Raw genomic sequence first — 12866 nt, 5'->3', positions numbered from 1 at the left:
AATTTATTCCTTAAATAAGGTGAACACAGCAATATAGTACAATTAACAGGCAAGAAGATAACACTTTCTCAGGGTTGGGGAATGGAGAAGCATCAGCTAGCAATTCTCCATCAATCCAGTGACATTCCAGGTGGTATCACAAGCACAACTCCAGCACAACTAAAAACTGTAGGGTTGACACAGTTTATATACAGTACCTGTGCAACCCTATTCTTAACATTGAACACAACCTATTGGTGAACAATTATCTGTATCCACTCTCTAATGTTGAGACACAGACTAACAGACTAACCCATGCCCTCAGGTAACAATTAGACTGGCAGAGTTTGTTGATTGACTAATACTTAATCCCTAGACATTGGGTAACAATCAAGGCAGTTACTTTTTGATCACCATGCTTAGGCTACTCAGCCGTCTGCCCTTCATGACTTATTAGCCTAGTAAATGGCATCTGCATTTTCAGAACACATCCAAAATAAAATACATATACACTTTAATATCTACACATATTAATAAGTTCCATTCTGGTGGGCTCAGTGGGTCGACCTTTGCCAGTTTTTAATGCCTACAGTGACTCCACATATTGGCCAAATATGAACTCTCTGCGACCTCCAAAACTGGAGATACAGAAATGCACTTTAAAACATTAAAATACATGCTTATAATGAAAACATGGGAACAGGGGAACATACATTTTCAAGGTATAACAAGGTGCAAACCTCATCCCTGGACCGCAGTCCAGTTAACCCCTTGTCTCTCTGGTGAGGTCAGGGGATGGCCATATGGGGTGCAATCCCTTTAATACCGGGCCACCCCCTTTCTCCCTCTACAGTGGTATTAAAGGGTACGACTACTTCTCCAGCCTTTGGGGGATGTTACTTTGTTTTCTTCTTCTTGTTAGTACTGTATCTGCAGGTTTCATACTGTACATAAAAGACACATGCCTGTCACGATACCTGGGACCAAAAACACAAACAAGGAAAGAGGACAGGAGAGACCACGAACTGTCACCTACACCGTGGTACTATTGCCCCATATAACTGCTCCCTATAACTCCAGACCGGAGAGAAAGAACCTAGTAAGGGCACTCTAAACACATAGGTGGTATGGTGAACACTTTAAAACATACACTTTATTCAAATAATTTAAAATAATGGGTGATAAAATAAGAATTAAACGTTTAGATCCTTCATATGAACACTGAATGTGGAGTTCTGGATCAATGAATGCTGACTGCAAATATCCTCTATTAATGTATGTTACAGTTTGGACCAGTGAGTATGGTGAGTCACTGTCCAAATGAACCAAAGCACCCTAAATGTCGCTGCTGTAACAGTATGTGCCAGTATAAACAATCCCTAATACGCAGAATATACAGCACTCTAGCATACATAAGGAACCCTAGCCAGGTCTGCCAAAAAACAATGAGGTAGTGTGACTGGCTGAATGAATGGGATCCTGGCTAATAATATAGCTAGTACAGAGCTAGGAATACTGTAGATAGATGATAGAACATAGGGTTTGTATATAATCAGCTCAATATCACTGCCTATGAATATAGCCCTAGGGGAAGTGATTATGAGTCTAGGGAGCAAAGCAATAAGTCCCTAACTACAATGTGGGTATAACATACTAGACTCACATACATTGCCTCATATAACCGCTCTTATAACTCCTCCTATTGCCCCACATGTAACATTTACAGACGAGATTAAAATGGTGTAGGACAGGTAGGATAGGCCTGCAGTGTGTTGTGATCGACGGGTTTTGAGACTTTACAGCAGGAAAATTGCAAGACTGGGTTGACCAAGTGACCGGATCAAAATCAGTGAGATTTAGGGAATTGTGGGCTTAAAACAAGGTGTTTTAATGGAAAAATGCTGATTTGTACCTCCGAGACTCCATGGAAGACTATGAGACATTGACGCTAAAAAAAGACTTATTCCAAATCAGTGACGTCGGAGATCTTTTCCAGCTGACAGTGCCTGTTTTTTTCCGTTATACCAAAGGAAAAAAAGATGGGTACAACAGACGTCTTCAATCAAAAAGCCTTTTTTACGGTGCACATCTTTTTTCCCTTTGGTATTCTTTAACCCTTTATAGGCCACAGCAGGGAGCCCACCGAGAAGAGCGCATCGACCAGATGTGTCTGTCGGATTTCCAGTTTTGTATTTGGACTGCTCTAGATTTTTTCTATTCCCGTGTGTGCTTTTTTTCCCCTTTCACAGCTGGATGGGCCAGAATGTCAGCAATGGACAGAACCAAGCGGAGGTAAAAAAAAAAAAACAGCGTATATATAGGGGAGCCAGAGCTGAAATGTCACTACTACAAAACGACCAGTGCGTCAGCCTATCAGCCGGCTCGTACCGGCACCGCGTTGGTGAAGAGCAGACCTAATCTAGAGAGCAGCATTCCCATGAAATACTATAGTGAGTGACCACAGGGCGTCTTAGAACAAGGAGTGATATCTCACTGGTTAGCCAAGCTAAGTAGAGACACGTGTTTTTGTAGCTGCAGTTCCACTTCCTGTACAATATGGTCTCTGTTTTCACCTCTCTATTTTTGTTTCAACTGCTCACTTATTTTTTTAACTGTGTGTTTACTGCTTTATTCCGAAGGAGGGAGGACGAGGACTTCCTACCTTATTTTGTATTGTATTGTATGTCTTTATTTATATAGCGCCATTAATGTATCTCCAGTTGTATATATGTCCCCTCAAATATCCCTCCAAATAAATTAGGGGGCCTTGCCTGTGCTGAAAAATGAACATACCTGAGGGACCAGGGGAGACATGCTATACAAAGTACTGTATATTTAAATGAGTCACACATCTTAAAATATATCCTTAAGACCAATCAGTTTAAAGACCCTTGCGATGAAGGGGGTACTAGACCCAACAGGATATGATATATACCAAAAGAAAAAGGGTGGTTCTCTGCATTCTCAACAAAACCTTTTCATCCACTTCGGTCTCTGTTTCATAAAGACTAAAGGACCGTAATATGTCCAGGAGAGAAGGGAGAGGGCGATAGTATAGAATATTAGGATAGAAACTTGTTTTAGAGACAGAAGTGTGAGAACCAGAGGTCGTGCTCTGAAACTGCTGAGTGAGAGGCTCAGGGACAGGGAGTCCTTCTTCGCAGAAAGGGTGGTGGATTAGTGGAACCGCCTCCCAGCAGAGGTGGGTGAGGCTAGTACAGTACGGTATTCAGAAATGCTTGGCCTAGACATAAGTGGATACAATAAATAAAGGTTTTAATAGTATCTCAGGATTTACAACAGCAAATAAATGGGCAAACTAGGAGGGCCAAGCAGGTCTTATTTGCGGTCAGATTCTATGTTTCTATCACATTTTTTATCCATCACTCAAATCCTGTTTTTCAGAGATCAGTATCTCAGGATATTGGTATGCAGGGTACAATTGGTATGCAGAGTTGAAAACAAAAATAGGATCAGCCCAGGAAAAGGCAGTAACAAAGGAAATGATAAACTAACTAAGCTTTGCCTGTAAGTGGGTTAAGAATGCCAGTCTGAATACTGTTAGTTTGTCACCCTGCACACAGCACTGAACATGCCTTTTTCTTGACCCTCAATCTTGTCTGTAAACAGCCGAACAAAGACAAAATACTTGTGATTGTTAATAAACCAGTTGGGCAGCTAAACAGGCGAAGCCGTGAACATGTCCTGAGGCTCATGCCACGGCCAGCGGCAACATAACCCCTGAAGAGGCAGACAGTGAACTGCGGCACTGATAACATTCACTTAATCTCAGGGGAGTTTGGGGATAGGTGGTAGTAATAAGGTGCATGGAAATGGACTTGTCCCATTTCTTTTGTTATTGCCGGGAAATCATGTTTTCCGAATGCCTCCATTCTCCCTCACCCCCTGTCTTACTACGCCAATCACCCCCTGTCTTTCTGCGCCAATCACCCTCTGTCTTTCTGCGCCAATCACCCTCTGTCTTTCTGCGCCAATCACCCTCTGTCTTTCTGCGCCAATCACCCCCTGTCTTACTACGCCAATCACACCCTGTTATTCTGCGCCAATCACCCCCTGTCTTACTACGCCAATCACACCCTGTTATTCTGCGCCAATCACCCTCTGTCTTACTACGCCAATCACACCCTGTTATTCTGCGCCAATCACCCCCTGTCTTACTACGCCAATCACCCTCTGTCTTTCTGCGCCAATCACCCTCTATCTTTCTGCGCCAATCACCCTCTGTCTTTCTGCGCCAATCACCCTCTATCTTTCTGCGCCAATCACCCTCTGTCTTTCTGCGCCAATCACCCTCTGTCTTTCTGCGCCAATCACCCTCTGTCTTTCTACGCCAATCACCCTCTGTCTTTCTGCGCCAATCACCCTCTGTCTTTCTACGCCAATCACCCTCTGTCTTTCTGCGCCAATCACCCTCTGTCTTTCTACGCCATTCACTCTCTATCTTTCTGCGCCAATCACCCTCTATCTTTCTGCGCCAATCACCCTCTATCTTTCTACGCCAATCACCCTCTATCTTTCTATGCCAATCACCCTCTATCTTTCTGCGCCAATCACCCTCTATCTTTCTACGCCAATCACCCTCTATCTTTCTACGCCAATCACCCTCTATCTTTCTACGCCAATCACCCTCTATCTTTCTGCGCCAATCACCCTCTGTCTTTCTACGCCAATCACCCTCTGTCTTTCTGCGCCAATCACCCTCTGTCTTTCTACGCCATTCACTCTCTATCTTTCTGCGCCAATCACCCTCTATCTTTCTGCGCCAATCACCCTCTATCTTTCTACGCCAATCACCCTCTATCTTTCTGCGCCAATCACCCTCTATCTTTCTGCGCCAATCACCCTCTGTCTTTCTGTGCCAATCACACTCTATCTTTCTGCGCCAATCACCCTCTATCTTTCTGCGCCAATCACCCTCTATCTTTCTGTGCCAATCACCCTGTCTTTTTGCGCCAATCACCCTGTATTTTTCTGCGCCAATCACCCTGTATCTTTCTGCGCCAATTACCCTGTATCTTTCTGCGCCAATCACCCTCTGTCTTTTTGCGCCAATCACCCTGTATTTTTCTGCGCCAATCACCCTGTATCTTTCTGTGCCAATCACCCTGTATCTTTCTGCGCCAATCACCCTCTATCTTTTTGCGCCAATCACCCTGTATTTTTCTCCGCCAATCACCCTGTATCTTTCTGCGCCAATCACCCTCTATCTTTCTGCGCCAATCACCCTCTGTCTTTCTGTGCCAATCACACTCTATCTTTCTGCGCCAATCACCCTCTATCTTTCTGCGCCAATCACCCTCTATCTTTCTGTGCCAATCACCCTCTGTCTTTTTGCGCCAATCACCCTGTATTTTTCTGCGCCAATCACCCTGTATCTTTCTGCGCCAATTACCCTGTATCTTTCTGCGCCAATCACCCTCTGTCTTTTTGCGCCAATCACCCTGTATTTTTCTGCGCCAATCACCCTGTATCTTTCTGTGCCAATCACCCTGTATCTTTCTGCGCCAATCACCCTCTATCTTTTTGCGCCAATCACCCTGTATTTTTCTCCGCCAATCACCCTGTATCTTTCTGCGCCAATCACCCTGTATCTTTCTGCGCCAATCACCCTCTATCTTTCTGCGCCAATCACCCTCTATCTTTCTGCGCCAATCACCCTCTATCTTTCTGCGCCAATCTTTCATTTTCTCTTTTCTGTCATTTCTCTCTCGCACTTTTTAATTTCCTATTGATAGTTTGTTTTTCTCTTTTACTCTGTCCTCTTTCGCTTTTCCGTTTTCTCTTTCAGTCTTTCATTCTCTCTCTTTTTTTTAAAAATCTTTCTGTTATTCTTTTTCTTCTTATATTCATTGTAACCTCGCCCTCTCGCCTATATTCCATAGACTACATTGTGAAAACCTTTATACCTGCCAGAACATTAGTGATATCCAACCCTAGCAAATAAATTAGCCCAAGGCTGGGGCGGGAATACAAGTTATATCACAGCCAGAAATACAGGAAGAGCCTGCCAGACAGGCGGGTCATTATATGCTTTGCAATCTGCCAAATCATTTTTACTGTGTTTCATTTCTATGGCACTGACATGCTCCATAGCGCAGTAAATTGCTGAGACATGTAGATGCAGTGTATGGAATTTTCCTTGGAACAGTTTCCCCGTACAAATTTTGTTCAGAATGGGATGTTTCCGAGTGGCCATCTCGCCACAGCCAATCAGCCGCAGGGGGGCAGCTAGCCGCCGAACGTTTTACCGCGACGGTAAGTGGTTAGAGGGTTAATGTTAGTATTTGGGGTTAACTTTAGGAGTTAAGGGTTTTAGGGTAAGACCCCCAGCAGGTCAAGTTTTAAGGATATCCCAGCTTCAGCACAGGTGGCTTAATCAGTGTCTCCCTGCTTCAGCACAGGTGGCTAAGTCAAAGACTGAGCCACTGAATGAGCCACATGTGCTTAAGCAGAAACTTATTGAGCCATCTGTGCTGAAGCTGGGATATTCTTAAAACCTGACCTGTTGGGGGGACCTGAGGACTGGAGTTGAGCTCCCCTGGGTTAGGGTTTTTAGGGTAAGGGGTTAGGGACTTACCTTCATGGTGAAACGGCCGGAGTGCTAGCTGTACCCCGCTGCTGATCGGCAGCAGGTAAAATGACTGCGGCGAGAAGGCCTGGTCAAAATGTCTTAGACCGAATGTTGTTTACCTCCTCTCCCATGGGTGGGAAGTAGGGGGCCCCCAGAGCTGAACCTCACTATTTTCAGCTCCGGGGACCCCCTGTTTCCTGAGATGTAAACCTAGAAAGGTGCCGCTGGTACTGTCCCCTCCACGGGGAAACAAAATGGTAGTTTAAATCTCCCGCATTTCTTGGACTAATAGGAAGCCACAACACATTCAGTTCATATTGGCTCAGGTGACACAGGGATGTAAATACCAGGAAGTCATGGGTGGCACCTTTTTCAGTAAGTATCCCTGGGACTAGGCATGTCATTTCCCAGAATCCCTTGCTGCAGTGGAATTGCTGTGTGCTGGGTGATAATGGTGAAAGGCAGGGTTGCAGGCCTGTCTGGGACTAGGGGTATACAAGGTGAAAGCAAGTAGTGGTGCTCAAAGAAGAACTTGATTCTGATCATGTGATTTACTTCTTTAACAGGGATATACATGTAAAGCCCCTTTTGCTGTGATGCCTAATTTCTGTTATTCTTTATAAAGTAAAGCAGTCGATTGCACCTTCATCCTGGGAGATGCTCTATTGAGTAATCTGATCCTCAAATCAGCAAGATGGCCCATCAGGGCATGAAACGGGTATAGCAGCGATCCCTGTAGCCCAGGTGTGGGCAACTCCAGTCCTCAAGAGCCTCTAAGAGTTCAGGCTTTCAGGATATCCCTGCTTCAGCACAGGTGGCTCAGTCGAAGATATTATAGGACAAGCTTTCGAGAGTTCTCTCTTCCTCAGGTCAGTAATACTGATTTACAAAAGTTTCATCGACGACTGAGCCACTGATTGAGCCACCTGTGCTGAAGCAGGGATATCCTAAAAACCTGAGCTGTTGGCGGCCTTAGCCTTAGTGACTGCAGCAGGTAAAAGTCTCAGGTACAGACATAGCAAGACTTGCTGTCCCCAGCGTCATGGACGAACACGCAAAAGTCAGTGGTGCTGGGGAAGGTGCCTGCTGTGATTGCGCTGCAGGGGTCCATGTTCCCGGATCAGAACCCCCCCTCCCTCCGAAGCATCAATCCCTCTGGTGACGCCGGTGACCATCTGCAGTGCATGCCACAGACCAGGGGGCAGTCCGGCGATAGCAATCATCTGATAGCGGACGTGCCACGAGTGAGAGGGGATACTCTCTGACATTATCTGACGCCTGTTAACATCTTCCGTCTAGCAAGTAGGGCATTGACCTAATGCAGCAGAGTATTATTGGATTCTTGTATGGACTTAGTTTCCATTTGTTTTATATAATTTTTAATAAATGTGTTTTTTATTCAGTATTCATCACCTGTTTTGCCTCTGAGGCTTCTACTTAGTTTAGTTAATTTTATTTCATTTCTGTTTGTTTTTGTTTGTTTTTTTTGACATACAGTATAATGCGATGTGTGTGTTATCTTTCATTCCATGCACTTGATATATAACAACAACAATCATCGTTGGAAACTGCAAGGACATTTATCGTGTCTCATCACCAAATGGTTGTATGTTCATCATTCTTCTCTTAAAATTATATTGGACTTTCCGCTATTAAGGGTGTAAAATAAGGCGGCACATGTATCTTTATCTCATTTTGTCTTTACCTGACTAGGTGGTCAGTGTTTAAGTATTTATAGCCGCCCCTTCACTTAAATATATGTGAACATTAAGGTTTTTTTTTCTTTTAATTGATTAAGTGTTATACCAATTTTCATTGTCTGTTAGTGTTAGCGCTACCTTATCTCTTTTGTGTCTAGGTTAATCCCTCTGGGCCAGGATTTCTGGGCAAGCTACTCACCCCCACCACAGGCAGCACTTATCATCTGAGATCTGACTCCAAAAGACTGTTCCAAGGTTTAGCAAAGAATCCGGCCGCTCCTCCTCCTCTTACCGTGCACCCCAAAACTGGAACAATCTACTGGAGACTCTCACAGCCACCACCGGTTTAAGTTCTTTCAAAACTAAGGCTGTCTCACATTTTAATCTGGTCTGTAACTGTTATATGCGCCTATTATATATATTATCTTTAACTGTGCATGTCTTGTATATAATGTATAACCCTTTTTACTTGTTGTAATTATGTATTTGTAACCCTGTATTTGTCATTATAACTCTGTGCCCAGGACATAATTGAAAACGAGAGGAAACTCTCAATGTATTTGTTCCTAGTAAAACATTTTATAAATAAATAGAATATATGGGCTGTAAGCACTACTGATCCGAGGAGCAGGTTCCAGAGGAGCATGCAGGTGCTGTGAATGCATTTTCAGCGTGGAGGCTGCACTATGACACGGAGGCCACGCTGGAGACTCTCCGGAATTAGGGGTTCCTGGAGCTGAAATGAATGCGCTTAATGTCCACGGCGTGGATTGCTCCTTTTCACGCGCGTTTTGGGACACATAGAGTTAATGAGAAACACACAGGCAATGTACACTGGTGTTTGAACCAGGCTTACCCACTGCAAAGGCAGTATCATTATCTGTAAGCACTCTTAATGCAGAGTATCACATTACTGTAGGGGAAGAGGATCCTGTGCAGATAATCGTACAATCTGAAGGGAAGAAGAAGAAGAAGAAGAAGAAGAAGAAGAAGGGAGAAGGCGTAATAAAGGTTGATGTCATTTAAAAAATATCAGTGGTACTGTGTCAGATCTGTATCCTGTTAAATAGTTTCAACGTGTTAAACAAAGGGTATTTAAACAACTATTTTATAAAGGTAAATGTTTTATGCTTACTAAAATAACAGGAAGGGCAGTGGATCCTCTAGGATATTATGCATGTGTGTATATATGTGTGTATATATGTGTGTATATATGTGTGTATATATATATATATATACACACACACACACGCAATGTGTTAACATAGTAATAATTTGAATACAAGCTGCACCTATCTGTCAGTGCTAGACCCTGAGTCAAACTCATTTATGCAACAGTCTCTTTTTCTGATGAAAACCGATACATTTAAGCACAAAATGTAACCACTTCTCTACAGAGGGATCAGCAGCACATTGCAGGGAGATATAATAACATGCAGAGCGATATAATAACATGCAGAGCGATATAATAACATGCAGAGCGATATAATAACATGCAGAGTGATATAATAACATGCAGAGTGATATAATAACATGGAGAGCGATACATTAACATGCAGAGTGATATAATAACATGCAGAGAGATATAATAACATGCAGAGTGATATAATAACATGCAGAGCGATATAATAACATGCAGAGTGATATAATAACATGCAGAGCGATATAATAACATGCAGAGCGATATAATAACATGCAGAGATATAATAACATGCAGAGTGATATAATAACATGCAGAGAGATATAATAACATGCAGAGCGATATAATAACATGCAGAGTGATATAATAACATGCAGAGTGATATAATAACATGCAGAGAGATATAATAACATGCATAGTGATATAATAACATGCAGAGCGATATAATAACATGCAGAGTGATATAATAACATGCAGAGCGATATAATAACATGCAGAGCGATATAATAACATGCAGAGAGATATAATAACATGCAGAGTGATATAATAACATGCAGAGTGATATAATAACATGCAGAGAGATATAATAACATGCAGAGTGATATAATAACATGCAGAGTGATATAATAACATGCAGAGCGATACAATAACATGCAGAGCGATATAATTACATGCAGAGCGCTATAATAACATGCTGAGAGATATAATAACATGCAGAGAGATATAATAACATGCAGAGAGATACAATAACATGCAGAGAGATATAATAACATGCAGAAAGATACAATAACATGCATAGCAGTATAATAACATGCAGAATGATATAATAACATGGAGAGCGATATAATAACATGCAGAGTGATATAATAACATGGAGAGAGATATAATAACATGCAGTGCGATATAATAACATGCCGAGATATAATAACATGCAGAGATATATTAACATGCAGAGCGATACAATAACATGCAGAGCGATTTAATAACATGTAGAGCGATATAATAACATGCAGAGCGATTTAATAACATGTAGAGCGATATAATAACATGCAGAGCGATATAATAACATGCAGGGCGCTATAATAACATGTAGAGCGATATAATAACATGCAGAGCGCTATAATAACATGCAGAGTGATATAATAACATGCAGAGAGATATAATAACATGCAGAGAGATATAATAACACGCAGAGTGATATAATAACATGCAGAGAGATATAATAACATGCAGAGCGCTATAATAACATGTAGAGCGATTTAATAACATGCAGAGAGATATAATAACATGCAGAGAGATATAATAACATGCAGAGAGATACAATAACATGCAGAGAGATATAATAACATGCAGAAAGATACAATAACATGCATAGCAGTATAATAACATGCAGAATGATATAATAACATGGAGAGCGATATAATAACATGCAGAGTGATATAATAACATGGAGAGAGATATAATAACATGCAGTGCGATATAATAACATGCCGAGATATAATAACATGCAGAGATATAATAACATGCAGAGTGATATAATAACATGCAGAGTGATATAATAACATGCAGAGTGATATAATAACATGCAGAGCGATATAATAACATGCAGAGCGATATAATAACATGCAGAGAGATATAATAACATGCAGAGTGATATAATAACATGCAGAGAGATATAATAACATGCAGAGAGATATAATAACATGCAGAGCGATATAATAACATGCAGAGTGATATAATAACATGGAGAGCGATACATTAACATGCAGAGTGATATAATAACATGCAGAGTGATATAATAACATGCAGAGCGATACAATAACATGCAGAGCGATATAATTACATGCAGAGTGATATAATAACATGCTGAGAGATATAATAACATGCAGAGCAGTATATTAACATGCAGAGCGATACAATAACATGCAGAGCGATTTAATAACATGTAGAGCGATATAATAACATGCAGAGCGCTATAATAACATGTAGAGCGATATAATAACATGCAGAGCGATACAATAACATGCAGAGAGATATAATAACATGCAGAGAGATATAATAACACGCAGAGTGATATAATAACATGCAGAGAGATATAATAACATGCAGAGCGATATAATAACATGCAGAGCGATATAAAAACATGCAGAGAGATATAATAACATGCAGAGAGATATAATAACATGCAGAGAGATACAATAACATGCAGAGATATAATAACATGCAGAGAGATACAATAACATGCAGAGAGATATAATAACATGCAGAAAGATACAATAACATGCATAGCAGTATAATAACATGCAGAATGATATAATAACATGGAGAGCGATATAATAACATGCAGAGTGATATAATAACATGGAGAGAGATATAATAACATGCAGTGCGATATAATAACATGCCGAGATATAATAACATGCAGAGATATAATAACATGCAGAGCGGTATAATAACATGCAGAGAGATATAATAACATGCAGAGCGATATAATAACATGCAGAGTGATATAATAACATGCACAGTGATATAATAACATGCAGAGAGATATAATAACATGCAGAGCGATATAATAACATGCAGAGCGATATAATAACATGCAGAGCGATATAATAACATGCAGAGTGATATAATAACATGCAGAGTGATATAATAACACGCAGAGTGATATAATAACATGCAGAGCGATATAATAACACTCAGAGCGATATAATAACATGCAGAGCGATATAATAACATGCAGAGTGATATAATAACATGCAGAGATATAATAACATGCAGAGAGATATAATAACATGCAGAGTGATATAATAACATGCAGAGATATAATAACATGCAGTGCGATATAATAACATGCAGAGTGATATAATAACATGCAGAGTGATATAATAACATGCAGAGTGATATAATAACATGCAGAGAGATATAATAACATGCAGAGCGATATAATAACATGCAGAGCGATATAATAACACTCAGAGAGATATCATAACATGCAGAGAGATATAATAACATGCAGTGCGATATAATAACATGCAGAGCGATATAATAACATGCAGAGCGGTATAATAACATGCAGAGCGATATAATAACATGCAGAGTGATATAATAACATGCAGAGATATAATAACATGCAGAGAGATATAATAACATGCAGAGTGATATAATAACATGC

This window comes from Ascaphus truei, chromosome 8 (genome assembly GCF_040206685.1).
Source record: "Ascaphus truei isolate aAscTru1 chromosome 8, aAscTru1.hap1, whole genome shotgun sequence".
Taxonomy (NCBI): domain Eukaryota; kingdom Metazoa; phylum Chordata; class Amphibia; order Anura; family Ascaphidae; genus Ascaphus; species Ascaphus truei.
The sequence above is the reverse complement of the archived record's forward strand: the minus strand, read 5'-3'. Positions refer to the sequence as shown.